The sequence below is a fragment of the Parus major genome, chromosome 4 (assembly GCF_001522545.3).
Source record: "Parus major isolate Abel chromosome 4, Parus_major1.1, whole genome shotgun sequence".
Classification (NCBI taxonomy): domain Eukaryota; kingdom Metazoa; phylum Chordata; class Aves; order Passeriformes; family Paridae; genus Parus; species Parus major.
In genome coordinates this window covers 80,080-95,857 of record NC_031771.1, presented here as the reverse complement: position 1 = coordinate 95,857, position 15,778 = coordinate 80,080, and the positions used below count along the sequence as shown (strand labels likewise).

The 15,778-nt window shown below is 42.2% G+C and overlaps 1 long non-coding RNA gene across 1 annotated transcript; it reads left to right on the top strand.

Moving 5' to 3' along the window:
• Positions 1 to 7,967: 7,967 nt before the first annotated feature.
• LOC107202685 lies at positions 7,968 to 15,645 on the top strand. Its single transcript, XR_004497194.1, has 3 exons — positions 7,968 to 8,724; positions 11,139 to 13,579; positions 14,533 to 15,645. It is a non-coding gene; the product is annotated as an uncharacterized LOC107202685 (long non-coding RNA).
• Positions 15,646 to 15,778: the final 133 nt, after the last annotated feature.

Sequence of the window (15,778 nt, the reverse complement as noted above, 5' to 3'; positions counted from 1 at the left end):
TGATGGACTATGCAATAAAACACTTTTTATAACATCACTCAGTTGGCTCCATCTGCTCTCATCCCAATAGTTATAGTTTTAATTAGCCATTGCTTTCACAGAGCTTTAGTTCATTTTTTGATTTGCTCTTTATAAATCAGAGATGGCATGTAGTCTAACTAACCAAACCACTGAAGCAGAGGCAAAAGGAAACAAGTATATGTGTTTATGTTAATCTCTTTAGAGACCAGGATTATTTGGATTAAAAGGAACAGCCATTCAAGTAGTCTTTTCCTCATCCAGGGACAACTAACAATCTGACCAAAAACTAGACCATTAAAAAGAAACTCAGCTCTCTACTAACAAAGAATGTGTTTCAACAGCATAAAATCCTTTCCCTTGTGGAAAAAAAAATAATTTTACCAGTTTAGAACAAGATTTAAAGTGTGAATAACACATTGACACATGGTAAATTGGGTCAGATTTTAAATATACTTCATAAACCAGTAAGAATTCTCCTGAAAATGAAATGCCAAGTGTTGTAGTTTGACTGGCGAAATGCCAAGCCCTCACCAAAGGCATTCACTTACCCTCTTTCATTACAGTTGGGCAGAGGAGAGGGAAAAAATGAACAAAAGTTTCATGAGCTGAGATAAGAACTGGGAGAAAAAAGCATTCTAAGGGCAAAACAGGCTCAAATTTAAAGGTATAAAGGAAATTTATTGTTAACAGAGTCAGAAGAGGATAATGAGAAGTAAAATAAGTCTTTAAAACCCTTTTTGTCCCCCCAGCTCCTCTCTCCTTCTCACCAATAGCACAAGGAGACAGGGTGTGGGGGTTTTGGTCAATTCATCACTTATGATCTTTTTCCATTCATTCAGGGAGAGGAGTCTTTTTTCTGCTAAGCTGCTGGCACTCCTCATGCAGGGTGCTGGGAAGAAGAAGTAGCCACCCCTGCCCCTGATCTTTCACCCACAGTGCAGCTAGATGAGGGTAGCTAGGCAAGCAAGGCCAGCCACAGGCTGCACCAAGATGATGACAGCTGCCATCAGCAGCCTTGGCACTTCCCCATCCCTGGGGAAAAAAACTGCATATGTGCTGTTTTGATTTCTTCCTGAATATGTCATCACAGAGGTATTAGCAACCTCTCTAAGTGGGCCAGCAGCATATCCGTCTTTGGAGCCATCAGAGATTGGCTCTGTCCTGTCAAGATGTAAAACAAGGGATGGGACCACCATGCTATTTAAGATGATTTATTGCTCAAGTAAACCAGATAAGATATCAGTCTGAAGGCGTGAGATTTAGAGAGGAGCAACAACTCAGCCATAGCTCAAGGTAGTCACAAGTTTCTTCTTCACACAGCAATATATAACATTTTGGTTCAAAAGACAGTTGACACAAAACTTGTTTCTACTTATTAACCTATAACCTTTGCTTAATTTTGCTGCACTGCATCTGTCTCTTAGCCACTAAGCTTACAGGTCACGTATTCATACATACACCTCTATCATAGCTTCTAGATCCCTAGCTTACTCTATAAGTCACATTATTACACCTCAAACCTCACACTATTTTACCTAATATAATTTCTTACTTACTCAAGATATTTTCTTACTTATAACTATAGGAACATAAGTTTATAATTTTTCTACTTAATCTTTGTGTATCTTCATCATTACATTAACTCAAGCTCTTTCCAAGGCTGCAGATTGAGCCCTTCAGCATCTGTGGAATTTTCCATTTTTCCACTTGCCACACTGTCCGACATGTTCAAAGCTTCTAGAAGCTTCTCACAGAAGCTACCCCTGTGTCCCTCCCCTGCTACCAAAAAAACAGGCTGTGCCAAATCAAACGCCAATAAAAATGGAAGATGATGAAGACATCTCAGTTAGAATGTTATGTCAAAATTGTGGTAAAATAATTGAAAAGCTATCTGTAAAAATTATGGATATATATGTCCAAGTACTCATGATTTAAAATCATAACTATTAAACAAAAGTGCTTTTCTTCTTATTAATGAATAGCTAACTCATTAATAAGTTAGCTACTTAGGTTTAAAATTCTTCAGTCAAACAGAAACTAAAACAATATAAACAGCTCCTAAATGGGCATATTACAATTATATTCCCACTTCAAGGACAACTAACTAGACAATAAAAAGAGAGGGCTGGCTTTATAAAACAATTCATCCTCCACAGCAAAGTCAAGATCAACTAATGTGTTTCTTTATTTTAAAAGTGGGTATGGCACCCTAAGGACTTCTGACTTCCAAAAACTGTAGCATTTGACTGTCCCATTTTCTCCCATTCACTCTGAGGCAGAGTCTGTATTTTTCATTGGAAGAATTTTTATCAAAACAAATATCTAGAACTGTATTTACCTTTGAAAATATATTCTGATGAACATTTATTATTATTACTATTACTATTATTATTTGTTCCATTTTTATCCATTTTTATCCCATGCCTTAGCCACTGACGCCCTTCCTAACTACAACTTTCAGGGCCTAATTCCAAAATCCTGGGCCAAAAATGAAGCATAATATAAAATTAGAAAGTTTGACTCAAGCCAAGATTTCACTTACTGTGATGGATTCTTTGTTATAATCTCTGAATTAAGAGACAAAATGGAAAATCATAGAATTCCTGATTTGGAATGAACCCACAAGGAATAAAATAATACAGTGCCATAATCCTAATTAAAATTTAAACAGTTTCATTGCTATATCCTTCCAAGGTTGAGTAAAATATAACTGGCCAAAATACCGTTTTACTGAAACACACTCCATCTTATTGCATTTAAGAGCTCTAAATTCAAAGTCTCAAGGTTTCTAGGTTTTGGTATGGCTTTCCCTGTGGGGCAAGTATATATATTTACATATCTATAAATACAAGTGTTTACATAGTTAAAAGCAAAAGATATGTATTCAGTAGTTTCAATCCATATGAATTTGATTTCTAATTGCAGTGTCAAAACTATGATCAAGACATTTAACTGTAGCAAAACACAGTTTAAACTAAAGATTGGGGATATCTTTAGGGAAAAAATTTAAGTAGAAAAATCTAAGTTTAATACAATGGTTTGCTTGAAAAAGAATTTCATGTTATATACAGAACAAACTCTGACAAATGGCAAACTCTGACTCAATTCAGTATATTGTACGACAATTTCCCAACATCTCATTCACTGGAATGGGATTTTTTCAGATTTCAAATGACAATTTCAAAATTAAACTAAACATCATTATGGAAACTGCAACATGTTTTCAGAATAAAATTATCCATTTCCATAGCTTTTTAAAAATCCAGTTATTTTAGATGCAATACCATATTTTTGTATTAAAATCACTGAAAGGCTGAGAAAGATATGTTTGCTTCCTACCCAATATATTTTATCACTGGTTCAAAACTGCTCATGAATAGAAATAATTTTAACTTGGGTTTAGAAGGAAATTGAAATGACTGCTTTTTGTGGGCAGAGAATGATACAAACAGGCTCTATACATGTTATGAAGATTTTACAGAGCTTTAAATGAGGCATAAATAAATAAAAGTAGTTTAAGGGCTACTATTTATTGTAGATATAAATCAAAGCAGTGAGAAGTGCCTATAGTACTATGAGAAACCATCAGAATTATAAATGCAGATGATGAAGTAAACACACACACAAAGGATTTATTTCACTTCCAAAAGCATCCAAAATCCTGACAGGGAACTAACCTAAGGTATTTCTACCAACAACAACTCATAGTTCAAACAGTTCAACCTTCTTTCGTATATGTGCAGTGAAATAACAAGAGGCAAGATGCAAAACAGAAAATACCCTTCAGGTAAAACGAAAAAAAAAGTCTTCACTGGAGTGGCCTGTGATGAATATCCTTTAATAGGAAAGAAGCACTTAAGATTCAAAATGTTGTTTGGTTGAAAGGAATGAAAACAGTTAGAGGGTCCTCAGTCAAGCACAGAGTTTTATTAATAAATTACATGCTTGACATGGAAATTGGTATATTAGTCTCTGACCTACTATATGGGCACACAGGAGTGGGTTTAGGATAGAAGAGAAGGGTAAAGGTAAAAGAGAAAGTAAGCTCATGACAGGGGGATTGGATAAAAGTGTAGGGTGGAAGAGAAAAGAGAAATTAAACAGGTTATTTTAAAAGGGGGAGATGAATTAAAGAAAAGAGAAGGAAAAAAATGAGAAAAAAGAGAGGGGAAAAGGGATCACCAGCCTTTGCTCCAGTGTCAATCCAGCTGATGGCACACCAATCCTGGTCTTAGGGTCAGTCCAATTAATAAGTGGCAATTCAGCTGCATTGGTCCAGCTGATGAGATGTCCAGGGTCTGGAGGGCACCACGCAGGCTTGAGGGGGGTGGGGGGGGGCATTACTTTTTATGGGAAGATTTCACTGCCCCGAAGACAGTTTTCTCACTTTCTATGCTAATTAGTTATCATGCACAGTCTGTTCTTTCACATCTTCTGGTCCTGGGTTAGAGGGCTTCAGGGGTCTTGGGTGGTCCCAGTCCTGCTTTATAGTCCATGTCCACTTCCCGCCAATCATTCCTGCACTTCTACTCTACTGTGTTTTGGGTCTTTCTTGTGAAAAAGTGCTGCACTATTTCCACCTGGCCTCCCTTCTCCAGCCAAAACTCAGTCTTTCTCACAGGACTTTAATAACAATAGTTCTTGCTTATTATCAATCATCTTTGTCTGTTATAAATAAGAGTTCTTTGGCTCTTTTAACAGCCATCCAGTTATGAGTGCTTGAGACACACACATTTGCCTGTTATCTTCTAGGAGCTGAGAGCTTGAACCATGCTTTGGACCACTGCTATTGGGTCTCAGGAGAGTTGACTTAAGTCTCAGTAGTTTTCCACCCTGGCAAAAATTCAAGTTGGTAACTTTCATTAATGGTTTGGCAACACAAATATTTTTCTACTTGGGTTCTTATTCAGACAAGAAAAAACTGTAAGGTTGCTTGTTAAAAACCAGGTGCTCATTAGACAGCACTAGTTCTTGGAAGCAGTGTTTCTGATAAGCTGGAGAGGGGCTTTGTCCAGGTGCAGTTGTCAAGGGTGAGGCTTAATGATAATTTGTCAGATAGCCATGCAGCCTGAGTGGGGAAGTTGTGACTAAAGGCAGCTTCTCTAGGCCTATATATGGTCAAATACTAGAATGGCTTTCCTAGAGCAGATGAGGAAATCCCAAACTTTCACATTTTAAAGCTCAACTGAAAAAACTCTGAGCATTCTGACCTAATTTCCAAATTGTCCTGTCCTTAGCAAGGAGTTGGACCACCAAAGTTCTCTCCAACAACCACCTTTTTCTAATTCCAAGATTGGTATTAATTTTAAAAAAATGCAAATATCAGCATACAGCACATTCCAGCCAGTTGTTACCAAGCAGCTCTGAAAAGGCAACAACTGGACAGAAATAGGAGAAAAAAAAAAAAAAAAAAAAAAAAACCAGATCTTTTTTTCTCTGGCTGACCTGTCTTAATTTGCCCAGGAGAATTTCAGTGTTATGAGAGTACTATCCTTTGCCTGACTTTATTTAATTGGAACTGCAACAGAAGAACAACATCTCTCACCTTTTTCTTTCCCAAGACCTGCCTTCTTTACACATTTCCTGGGGAAGAGAGAATAGTTGAGGAAGAGAGGGACATGTAGCAGAGTTAGAACACTCCACAGCAAGTTGAACATGAGGCCACTGACAAAGTGTTTGGCATTTGCCCTCACAGCAGTAACGTGGCACACAGGTACCACTGCAACATTAACTCACTGCAGCATCAGACTGTTACATGGCATGATTCTTTAGTTAATTGTCTCCCATTATTTGCTACCTGACAGACCTTTAATTTATCTGAAAATTTCACCAGTAAGGATTTTACATCAAGTGTTTACAATCATGAAAATGTAAAGTAGTCCCAGCCCCTGAGTGACCACGGCAAAGATGGCATTACTCATTGGATCTCTCCCCATTAGGAGCTTCATTTTGACACCTTGTCCCATCCCGCTGTAAAAGGGGGAGTTGTGGAGGACTCTTTTTGATAGACTTCCCAGATGAAAATAAAGCACGAACACAGCAATATTGTATCTGAGAACCATTTATTGATAAAGAATGCTAAGTATTCCTACCGAAGTGGGATAGAAAAGAGAACAGTGAGGGAAGAAGAGAGAGAGAGAGAGAAACAGAAGACAGGGTCTCCTGGTTTAGGGTAAATTTGGGAGAGAACCTCCAAATGGGGGTCTCCCCAGAAAATCAAATTCAACCAGCCCCTCCCCCAACTGGTTCAGGAAAAAGATTTCCTTGGAGAAAAGTGGAAAAAGCTGTTAATTTAACAGAAATTGAATAATATTAAACAATAAAACCTCTTGCTGTTTGATGAAATGGCAAATCCAGGAAAATCTTTTTCATGTGGTGTAGCTCAGCTCGCTCATGTTCTTACCAGTCTCTCTGGTGCTGGAAAGTGCCAAGGCCCAGGCCCTGGTGGGCCACAGGCATGAGCTCCTGGGGGTTTGGCTATTTCTTTCAATCCAGAGCAGGTTTGAACAGATCCAAGAAAAAGGAAAAACACAGTCCAGGGAACTCCTCTGCCTCAGATAGCAAAAAACTAACTAAAAGCAAAAGAGAAGCTCTGTCCTGCTGTCTGTCCGTGCTACATACAAACACAGTCCAGGAGCAGGATACGTGGGAGTATTTTTTCCCCAACACAAACTGTGTGCTTCTTTCCACCCCTGCTCCCTTCATTCTCAGAGCCACTCTTAAAGGTGCAGAACTGAATGCGCAACATAAACAAGGCAACTGGGGATGCAAGCATCATGAAGTCACCCCAGGACACAGAGACAGATCGTTACCGCTGCACCCCGGCCTCTCTGTTAGCATCGGCTCAGCAGATGGAGCATGTGTGTCGCAAGCTACGATGTGTCTGTGCTGCTCCTGTAGCGGGCTGGCGCAATTTCCAGTGGGCGGCTGTATGTCCCTGCCTTCCCGAAGAACAGGTTGCGGTGGTCACGGGCGCAGTCCTGGAATAGCTGCGGGTTGTCAAGTTCGGGGCGTGGTGGCTGTAGGCTGGTGCTGAGGCGATCTCTGCTCCGTCGGGGAAACAGCAGATCAACAGGTTGTCACATCAATTAGCTGCTTTGGGGACATGGCGAAGCAGGGCAGGACAGCTGTGGACAGAGAAGATATCCAGGGAAGAAGCAGGACCACAAAAGCCAGGCCAGGTAGAAGGGACAAGCTAACCCTCCAAGCGAGCCCCTACTCCCTCCAAGAAACCCAAAGAAAGTGGCACTCCATTGTGTCACAGTTAAGTGGTTTTATGTGCCAAAGCTCCTCCCATAGCCTGATTTCCTGGGCATTTTTTCCCAGGCATCAGGGCATCTGCTCTGCCAGAAAGTGGGGGGTCGCTTGCAGCCCAATCATGGAAAATTTCTCTGCCCTCTTTGGCTGCCAGGCTAAATCTCCAAGGGGACAGGGCTGCCAGCATGTTTACAGCCCCTATAGGAATCCTTCATCTCATGTGTAACACGAGGCATAAATAAAAACCAGATTGGTCCCCCTAACCACCCTGTGACTCAACATTTTTCAAAATTATAGGGGCAGAAGAAAAGACACACACACACACACGCACACAGAAAAAGGCTAGGGGTGGGTATCTAGCAATTTGGATTTCTTAACATATTTAATATCGTGTAACAACAGAACTCTATCATTCACATATAAATGCAATATTCTGCATAGTCATTTTGGAAGCCTGCTGGACTTGTGTACTGAGTTCTATAATTTGACTACACACTTTGAGTCCAGCATGCAGTTCCACCTAAATCTAAAAACATAAATTTTTTTTTTAATAAAAATAATTTTTATTTTAAAAATTAACAATTTGTACTATTATTAATTATTTTTATTAAAAATGAAACATATAAATAACAACAAAAATAATAAAGATTATTAACACTGTATACAGTTATCTGTTGCAGTGTGTTTCTTGTTAATGGTATGTTCTATTATTACCTAAGTTGATGGTTTGGTATAAATGAGACCCTTCCACCCCATGCTGTCAATCTACCCTGAGTCTCCTGTCAACCTGTCTTAGGCCCACCACATGCTTGGAATTCCACTTTGGAAATCCCCTAAACTTTGATGCTTGATTAGTCCATGTGACCCAACTTTCCCCCCTTACCTCCCTCATTGGATAATGATTTTGTGAACCCTGCCTTTTACCCTCCCCAGGATATCTCTGATTAGCTGATGCTTTGTACCCCCCCCTTTGAACCACCTCCCTGTTTCAGCTGTTGCACGCTCGCATTTGCTGTCTTTTGCCCCCAGTATTCCCCAGAGCAATAAATCCTCTGTTATCCCATGCAAAAGACCTCCCTCTCGTCCTTGTCTCCTCAGAGCTCAGACTGACAGCCAGAAAGCCGTAGAGCAAGTGCTCTAGTCACACCTCGGGTCATCCTGCTCCTGGGGTGTGACCCACTCCTGTCGCAAGCTTAAGTGATAGAGCCAGATAAGCTCCAGCGGGACGCGATAGCTGGCGCCCACCGCAAGGCCCTGTGAATGGACCCCACGGACAAACTGTGGATTTTATCCAAGAAGTTCTGGCCGTCAGCTGCCTCCAAGTGGCTCCGAGACCGGTTTTTCTCTGGTGGTTCTTGGGGGGAGGAAGTGATAATCCTCTAGCATCGAGGACCACTTCCCTGAGGAGGACTTCCCTGAAGCCCCTGTCCAGTGGACCAAAGGAGGGTGAGTGTACCCCAAGTTAGGCTGAGGGTGCTCACAAGCTGTGGGAAGGGTGCACTGCTCCCCAGGAGTAGTGGGGGGGGGAGGCACGAACCTACAGGCCACAATAGTTGGCTGCGGAAAGCACCCTGTCCCTGAGACTGGCCCTGGAACTTTTATCTTTAGTTTGTTAACTTGTTTCTTTTGCTGCAGGGGAGGGTGGATTTTTGCTGTGCCGGCAGCTTAACATCAAAGAAAATGGGTGCGAAATTGTCAGCACAGCAGACAGGGATTTATTTTCAAATTTTGGGTACCCTGGAGGGTGGGAAAAGAAAGTTTTCAAAAGGGTTGTTAAAAAAGTTTGTTCAGTGGCTTTTCTTCCACTTTCCAAGGGTATCCCCAGAGGAAATACCAACCATCCTCTTCTGGGATGTAGTTGGAAGCAAATTAACAGCTTTGACAAATAAAAGTGATACATTAGTTGGTAAATTCTTTTCATTGTTTGTGCTAATTCGATCAGTGATAGCTGAAGAAAAGAAAGTGGAGGAAAAGCTCAAACTAACGCCCCCGCCTCCCCCATCCCCTGAACCAAAATCCTTGTCCCTTGCATCGGTAACTCCGTGCCAGGCAAACCACGATGAAGTGCAGGAGAGCTACCGACTCCCTGGCCTCCCACAGACTTCTCAGTACCCTTGCCTTGAGAGCAATGGCCACGCTGTCAAGGACCCTTTCCTAAACCCCTCTTTCCCAACTCCTAATCCTCCAGTTCTAGTGAATTCCCCTAAAGGAGATTCCCAAGTTTTCTCTGAGTTTTCCCCTGCCCCTCAGAATGATCCCCAAGAGACACAAGATGGTGGAAGCCACATGGCTTGGGCCCCACCTTGTGCTTCTTCTTCCCACAATCCCTTTCACCCTGTTCCTTCCAACCCCTCCTCTGACCCCATCCCTACCCATGTCCCTCCTTCTCCTCCCCTCTCCCCAAACTCCACCCCTTCCCTGGGTGACCCCCCTTCCTTTCCAGCAGCTCAGCCTCCAATTCCCATGACATTATCTGTTCCCATGATGTCACCTGTGAACAGCACCTCCCATTCCAATTGCTGTCCCACCCCTGTTCCCTCCTCCTTCTCTGGCACCTCTCATCGTCTTTCAGCTTCAACTTCACACAATGGCATGGGAACTGGAAGCCGTGAGACAAAAAACAGAACCTGGAACAGGAGATCATCCCCTTTGCTGCACCTGTTACCTATACCCGAGCAAGAAGAACCTCTAGGTGGCAACCTTTTGATTATCAGCATAAAAAGGAGATTTGCAAGGCTCAGAAGGAGTTTGGGAGAAAAAGTTAATATTTTAAAAGTCTTTTAAAAGCCACCTTTTTTTCAAATACACTAGTTCCTGATGATATTAGGGATTTGTTTGCATGTCTCCTAACCCAAACAGAATATCTGTTGTGGGAGAGGACATGGAAGAGATTATTACGGGAACTCCTTCCTGAGCTCTTGCAAAGCCCTGACTGTGCCATTGATGCAGATAACAACAGTATCTCAATGGACCACTTGTGTGGTCAAGGGGATTGGTCACAAGCTAGAATGCAGGCTGAAAAAATAACCACAGCCTATGTTGGAACAGGTAAAGAGAGCTGCAGAGAAGGCCTTTATCCTTACGCCCACAAAAGAACCTAAGCAAAGTTATGTGAATATTAAACAGTTTCCCTCTGAGGCTTTTATAGATTTTGTTGAAAGGCTCTGAGTGGAAGTGGAGAGGCAGGTTGAGAGTCGGCAACTACAGGAACAGATAATAATGGAAGTAGCCGAAGCAAATGCTAATGATGTCTGCAAGAAGATCATCCTAGGCCTGCCCTTTGAGCCACCATTGACCCTTGACTTGATCATGGAAGGCTGCACAAAGACAGCCATCATCCCAGAGCCTCGAGGAAAAGGAGACAGAATGGAGAAAATAGCTGCTGCTTCTACTCCAAAAATACACCAACAGTCTTTTCTGTGTTTTAATTGTGGGCAGGAGGGACACGTAGCAAAAGTTTGCCCAAAGAGGCAGCTTCTGCAAAATAAACCAATAAGTTCTCAGAGGGGAGGGGGACAACTGCTTCCAAAAAACTGGATGGGGAGTGCAGGCCTGCGTTGCGTGTAGACAAAAATGAAGCAGGTCAGAATAGAGACCCAGAGAAGGTTTGGAAGCCACAAGCTCCCTTTAAGCTAGTTGTGACACAAACCAGATTGTTTAATACAGACAACTGGCAGGTTGTATCAATTGACCCACTTGACAAAAGCTTATTTGCTGGACTGGACTGTAAGTATGTCATTATTGGGGACACCAAGCACACACCCCAGGAGATTGAAATCTCTCCGGCCATCATAACATTAGAGCTGGAGGCACTCATTCTCATGGTGCATTGTGTCTACCCACCCTTCTTTATGCCACAGGGCCAAATCATCACCCAGGCAATTCCAATTCCACATGAGATGCCAGTGGACGATTCTTCACCAGGTGTCTACTGGGCAGAAGTCATTGGAGAAGACAAGCCTTGGATGGGGTGTGGACTCTGGAGAGGTGAAGATTACCTTCACCTTGATGGAGTGTTGGACACAGGGGCAGATGTGACAATCATCCCAACCACCAGATGGCCATCACATTGGGAATTGCAACCTGTGGTAGGTAAAGTACAAGGTATTGGGGGTGCCCAATTTGCCAAACAATCTAAGAGCATCGTCCAAATTGGAGGGCCAGATTGGCAATTGGCCAGCTTACGCCCATTCGTTTTAGACTATAAAGTTCCCCTGTGGGGGAGAGATGCCATGTCCCAATGGGGAGTGAAAATTGAAATCCCAAAAACCCTATGGGATTTTTCATAGTGGCTGCTGATGAGCGCCCTGCACAGAAGCTGAGCTGGAAAACAGAACACCCAGTATGGGTAGATCAGTGGCCGCTGAATAAATAAAAATTGAAGGCACTCAATGAATTGGTAGAACAGTTAGCAAAAGGCAACATTGTGCCAACCACCAGCCCTTGGAATTCCCTGGTCTTTGTTGTCAGGAAGCCAGGAAAGGACAAGTGGTGACTCATCCAAGACCTTAGAGAAATTAACAAAGTCATTGAAGACATGGGGTCTCTTCAACCAGGAATGCCCTCCCCATTGATGCTCCCCCAAAATTGGAATTTGGCCATTATTGATATAAAAGACTGTTTCTTCCATATTCCCCTTGACCCTGCTGATGCCCCACGGTTTGCCTTCTCAGTTCCCTCCATCAATCAAGAAGCTCCAATGAAGTGCTACCATTGGCAAACCTTGCCACAAGGCATGAAAAACAGTCCCAGTATCTGCCAGTGGTACATTGCTTCATTGCGGTCGCCAGTGCATGCCAAATCAAGAGAAACCATCATCGTGCGCTATATGGATGATGTGCTGGTGTGTGCCCCTAATGATGATATGCTACAGCATGCGCTTGACCTAGTTGTCAATGTTTTGATTACTGCAGGATTTGAACTCCAAAAGGACAAAGTTGAACGGGTGCCCCCTTGGAGATATCTGGGGCTCCAAATTAGCAAGAGGACCATTACTCCTCAAAAATCGATGATCAGAAACAACCCAAAAACCTTAGCTGATCTCCACCAGCTGTGTGGGTCCTTAAATTGGGTAAGACCCTGGCTGGGCTTAACAACAGAAGACCTAGCCCCCCTTTTCAATTTATTGAAAGGGGGAGAGGAACTGAGTTCTCCTAGGGTCCTAACCCAAGAGGCCAAGCTAGCTCTGGAGAAAGCTCAATAGGCGATGGCAACAAAACAAGCTCATTGCTGCCTGCCAGACTTGCCATTTAAGTTTATTGTTTTGGGAAGATTGCCCACCTCCATGGCTTGATTTTTCAATGGGAACAAGGTCAGAAGGATCCACTCTTGATCATAGAGTGGGTATTCCTTACCAAAGGTAAGGTCCAAAAGTATCACCAGGCCACAAGAGATAATAGCTCAGTTCATCCGGAAGGCCAGGGCAAGAATGCGAGAACTGGCGGGGTGTGACTTCGCATGCGTCCATCTACCACTTAGCCTAACATCAGGTAAGTTAACAAAAGTGGTTCTAGAGCAGTTACTTAGGGAAAATGAGACACTCCAATTTGCTCTAGATAGCTACCCAGGACAAATTTCAATTCATAATCCTGGACATAAATTATTTAATTCGGCATTTAAATTAGTCCCCAAGGGAAAACAAAGTCAGAGGCCACTCAATGCTGTGACAGTTTTCACAGATGCATCTGGAGCATCCCACAAGTCAGTGATGACTTGGAAGGATCCTCAGACTCAGAAATGGGAAGCAGATGTAAAAGAAGTTGAGGGCTCCCCTCAAATTATTGAGTTAGACACAGTCGTCAGAGTCTTTGAGAGGTTTTCTGAATCTTTTAATCTAGTCACTGATTCGGCCTATGTTGCAGGAGTAGTATCTAGAGCTGAAAATGCTGTTTTAAAGGTCTCTAATCCTAGCCTGTTTAAGTTACTCTCAAAATTAGTTTGTTTCCCACCGAGAGCAACCTTTCTATGTGATGCATGTCAGATCACACACTGACCTTCTAGGTTTCATTGCAGAGGGGAACAGAAGAGCAGACGCCCTGGCTGCCCCAGCTGAGATGGTCAACCTGCCAGGTATCTTTCAGCAGGCAAAGCTGAGCCATCAACAATTCCATCAAAATGTGCCTGGCCTGGTACGCCAATTTCATCTAAAGCAGGACCAGGCCAAAGCCATTGTAGCTACATGTCCCAGTTGCCAAAGGCATGCAGTACCAACCTTGAGTGCTGGTGCAAATCCAAGAGACCTCAACAGCTATGATGTGTGGCAGATGGAGGTGACTCACATCCCTCAATTCATCAGGCTGAGGTATGTTCACTTTTCAGTGGATACTTTCTCTGGAGCAGTCTGTGCTTCTGCCCACACAGGGGAGAAGACCACAGATGCACAAAAACACCTAGTGCAGGCCTTCTTTGTATTGGGGATCCCTAAAGAGTTTAAAACATATAAGGGTCCCACTTATACCTCCAAGGCCTTCCAGGAGTTTCTGCAGAAATGGGGAGAAAACCATAAAACAGGCATCCCTTACTCCCCCACAGGTCAAGCAATCATTGAGCGAACATATCTGTCGCTCAAGAGAGTCCTAGAGCAGCAGCAGAGCAATACCACCAGTGATCCACCACAGATCAAACTCTGTAAAGCACTGTTTACCATAAATTTTCTAAACTGCTCATTTGAACACCTGAACCCGTCTGTTGTTCGGCATTTCAGCAGTAACACACAGTTGAAATTGAGAGAACACCCCCCAGTTTTAATTTAGAGTCCTGAGACAGCAAAAGTAGAGGGCCCATTTGAGTTAATCACTTGGGGTCCGGGATACGCTTGCATATCCATGCCCTCTGGGTTGAGATGGTGTCATGATCCGCAAGGTGGGATTCGTGATATGGTTCTTTTAGTCGGTATTAGAGTACAAAAGATTATCAGCAAACCAAGGACTTAAACAGAAAAACACATTTTATTGAGTGCTCATCAACACGAATATGCGATAGAGAGAAAAGAGGAGAAAGCAAAGCATAAGGAAAAGAGAGTAAGGGGATTATAGCTACCAACGTCGAAGTCCACTCAGCTGTCCAATGACGCAGAGTCTTCTGTCCGTTGGGTAAATTTGGGGTATTCTTTTATAATTATATATATATATATATATATATATATTTCTTAGGCTATAGCATGGTATTAAAATAAAGACTGCTTTTGTTCATATAACCCAGAGAATGAAAAAATAATCAGAAAACCCCCCTGCATTCTTCAATTATCTTATCCAGATGAAGATGGCAGTGACCAGAGCTCCGGGGAGGAAATTATTGAACCTTTGTTATCAGGGAGTGTGAGACTGAATGGAGACAAAAGAAGATTTATCTGCTGGAGGAGGAGGGAGTTGAAACTAAGCAAAGGAACATCTAAACTTAAGAGGAATGTTTGAATCATGTATAGGGATCTATGAATATGCAACATTCTAGTGTTTTTAAGAAAAGAGCCTTTGTTAGTAAGGTGTGCTTTTGGCTGAATGCCGAGGCACCCGGCCATATTTTTTCATTTTGCTTTATTTCTGTCTCCTAATTGTCTTTTTATTAAACTTTTTTAATTATACCAAAGAAGTGAACCTCATTTTTCACATCCTGTATTACACGCTGGCTCTCCTTTTGGAGCCAGGAACATAGCTGTAAAATCAGAATGAGGTAATAATTAACTTGGAATTATTTCTACCCTTACTAACACAATCTCCTAAAGGCTTCAATATAATCAGTTTGTCAAGACTCCCATAGTCCTTGTCCTTCTCTTAAATGTAGTGCACACTCTTCTAAGTGACACCTCTCAAGCTGGACTCGACATTCCTTGCATGTCTTACAATTCTCTCTCATAACATGCCAACCTTGGGCACAAACCTTTAAGTATAAGTGTTTTGCCCCAGTGTGGCTTTGTTTGACTTGCAGCCACTCCATGGGGTGCTCCCAGTTATCAGTTACTGCCTCCTAGTTTAATGGAGCAAGTCTGGTCCACTGAATCATCCCCTATTTGGCAAGTGGCTATCCATACTACTGCAAAGTCACCTTTGTTTGCAAATGTTAAGACGTTTTTCCACTTCTCTTCCTGCCAAACCAGGAATCCCATTTACCTCCCACTTATTCTGTTCCCAGAACTGAAGTTATTTACAGACCTTAAAGACAGCAAAGGAATTAGTATAGATGATAGGAGAGAGGGACACACATTCGTGTTTGAAAATACTTCATGCAGCTGCCAGTTCTCCAACCTGGGCACTATCTTTGCCTTCAGTGACAAAATGTTGCTCAGTATTGGTCGTAAGGCGACTGCCCGGTATTCCTCATCTTGCCTTCTCACTTAGCTGAGGCATCAGTGAACTATGCATTTTGCAAGTGTGGGGAAAGGAATAGTGTAATTTATATTATGGATATATTCTATTATTATATTATATTATATTATATTATATTATATTATATTATATTATATTATATTATATTATATTATATTATATTATATTATATTATATTA